The sequence below is a fragment of the Myotis davidii genome, unplaced genomic scaffold, assembly GCF_000327345.1.
Source record: "Myotis davidii unplaced genomic scaffold, ASM32734v1 scaffold167, whole genome shotgun sequence".
Lineage (NCBI taxonomy): Eukaryota > Metazoa > Chordata > Mammalia > Chiroptera > Vespertilionidae > Myotis > Myotis davidii.
This window is the reverse complement of record NW_006300048.1, coordinates 2379277-2379510: the sequence shown is the minus strand read 5'-3', so window position 1 is coordinate 2379510 and position 234 is coordinate 2379277.

The window sequence follows — 234 nt, the reverse complement described above, 5'->3', positions numbered from 1 at the left end:
ACAGAGGAGGCTGGAGAGGCCTTAATTTCACCCATCATTTTGGAGAGGGGTAAACAGGCCCAGAGAGGCAAAGGGCATCCAGGAGGTCGCCTTTGGAAGTACCCTCTGAGCTAGAGGCAGGCACTGGCCAGAAAACAAATCTTGCCTTTCTGGAGTGGGGCCTCACTTGCAGCCTCTGCCCGGGCTGGGGCCATTAAGCCAGTAGGGGTTGGGAGTGATGGCAGGAGGTCCAGG